We start from the raw sequence: 2,916 nt of genomic DNA on the forward strand, positions 1-2,916 counted from the left end.
TCCTCTATTGTGATTGGAAATCCGAGCCCCGCCCACCCCTCCCCTTGGCTCGCTCAGTGCCCTTCAAGGACAAGGGCTCAAATGTGCCCGCGCCCTCCCTCGGCCCAGTTGAGAGGGTCACCTTCTGGCGGCTAAGGCGGGCTCCCTCTCAGCCAGTCTCATGGCGGCTTACAGACTTTTCCACACAGAGGCTGCGTTATTTCTAAACCCTGACCACCTTTGACCGTTTCGGACTCTCACGCTCTTGTTTGGATAAGTTTAGTCCCAATAGAAGTAAATTTCTGTTTTGCATTCCACGTCAACTTCAGGGGACCACTGTTCTGAGCTGAGACGCTGGTGGTGTGTGTTCGTTCCCCTGGAATAAAACTGCTGCTTCTGGATGTTTTCTAAAAATAAAATTAGATGTTCATTTCTCGTCATCTTCGATATAAAATTTATTTGATGCAAGGGTTTTTCCCACCTTAACTCAGCAAATATGCAACAACTACCTACTAGTTGCCTGCGAAACCAGTGAGGCCTAGGGCCTGCCTTCTGAAGTTCTCTACCAATCTGTACGGTCTCAGGGGCAGATAATGGGGCCACCAGTAAAATGCAGTTTCTCTTTTAGTCCCTGAGCGACTCTGAAGCTGCGTGTTGCCATTCGTCTCTGTGTCTCCAGCACCCAGCCCAGTGCCTCGTACCTCAGTACGGTGTCGGTGAATGAGTGAATGAATAAATGAATGATGAATGAATGACTAAGCAGGTGAAGGTATCTTAAAGATTCGGCTTCAGTTGTGTGTGTCTTTATTAAAATGCTTTCAGGTACAGCAATCTCACAAACGCCCTGTATTTGAAAGGGTTTTTTTTGCTAGTGTATTTATTTATTTATTTTTGGTAAATGGCCATCAATCCTATGCCTTAATTTCATCTCAGTGTCAAGCATGGAAGGTACACAAATGGATATATCACTATGCCTATTGAGATGCTCCCGGTCCCTAGGAGATAGACAAGCAGGCAAACTCTTTCAATTACAATACAATGTGATGTGGTAACAGAGATTTGGCTAGAATACAATAAAAATTCAAAGAGAACAGCCACTGGACTTCCCTGGTGGTGCAATGGTTAAGAATCCGCCTGCCAATGCAGGGGACATGGTTTGATCCCTGGTCCAGGAAGATCCCACATGCCGAAGCAACTAAGCCCGTGCGCCACAACTACTGAAGCCCGCACGCCTACAGCCTGTACTCTGCAACAAGAGAAGCCACTGCAATGAGAAGCCCGCGCACTGCAACAAAGAGTAGCCCCCGCTCACCACAACAAGAGAAAGCCCACGTGGAGCAAAGAAGACCCAACACAGCCAAAAAAAAAAGGGGGGGGACAGGCACTGAGAAAAGGGGTGTCTAGAGGAATTGATAAACCTCAAACTCCAGAATTACAGAGGCCAGTTAGTGGGGACTTCAATGACCCCAAAGGCACAGTCTAGTTACAAATTGAAACATGATGATCATGGAGAGGAAGGGCTTGGTGGATAACCTCAAATGTATTATTACATTCATCTTGAATCCAAGTTTGAAGCAAGATGAGCAAGTCACTCTAGCAAGAAATGTAGAAGCCACCCTAGATCTTTCTCACCTGCTTTCCAAAACAGTCACTCTACATCTCCTGTAGACTTCTAAATATCTCTGCAGTTTTTCCTTCTTGCCACCCCTGCTACTGTGTATCTTTGGGAGGGAGAGGGGACAGGAAAAAAAAAGAAGAAAAAATATTTCTTTCCTCCACCCTCGTTTCCATCCCCTCCACAATCAGTTACTAATCTGATTGATCGAACTGAGTTCTCCATCTGCAGCTCTGAATGCCAGGACAGCACGTACTACCTGACGCAAAGATTTTTGAGAATTGTATAACCAGGGGAGTTATTTTTTTCAGTATGAAGTGTGAAAGACAATTTTATATACGATTCATACCATATACTCCCCTGATGGGGTTCATGACATGCTACCCCAAAATATGGTACCTTGGCATATTGAATATCTTAAGCTGAAGGGGTTTGAGGAAACAGCAGAAGCAGGAAGCTTATTCTGATCTCCCCTCCCCCTACTTCACCCGTCTTCCCTGAGAGCAGGAGATAAATTTCCCATGTGAAATGTACCCTCCCTGTACCAGGAGGAAGGGAAGTCTGTATAAACAAACTTTGTTAAAACTAACCTTTACCTTTCCAGCTACTTCTTTACCATTTACTACCCCTAGCCCAAACCACCCTGTCTTGTCAAATTCTTCACAAATTTATTGTTTCTTTGTCTAAAAGATATAAAAGTTCCCTCCTCTGGTCACTTCTTTAGGGCTTCATTCTTTTGTGAGGGCTCCCATGTACATATAAAAGTTTAATAAAATGTGTACACTTTTCTTTTGTTAATCTGTCTTTGTCAGTTTGCTTTTCAGACCCAGCCAGGGACCCTTAAAGGATGAAGAAAAAGTTTTTTCTCCCTTACACCCTATAGCATTCCATTCTTTAAGAAATCATTCTGGGTTGGTAAATATGCCTTGGAGGGTGGGACGCCCCAGTTCCACTAGAACAGAAGCTCGTGTGCTCGGGACCCTTCCAAACCTCCCCCATTCATCTGTATTGTTCATAATATCCTTTATAATAAACTGGAAAATGTGTAAGTGTTTTCTCTGAGTTCTGTGAGCTGCTCTCGCAAATTAATCCCACCCAAGAAGGGGGTTGTAGAAACCTCGGATCTATAGCCAGTCAGTCAGAAGCACAGTAGCAACCTGGACTTGGGGGTTGGTGTCTGAAGTGCGTTAGTCTTGTGGGACTGAGCCCTTAACCCATGGGATCCGATGCTATCTCCAGGTAGACAGTCTGAGAACTGTGTTAAATTTGTGGGACACCCAGTCACTGCGGCCTGAAAATTGAAGAACTGCTTGGTGTCATGG

Source organism: Grampus griseus (genome assembly GCF_964374135.1).
Source record: "Grampus griseus genome assembly, chromosome: 11".
Lineage (NCBI taxonomy): Eukaryota > Metazoa > Chordata > Mammalia > Artiodactyla > Delphinidae > Grampus > Grampus griseus.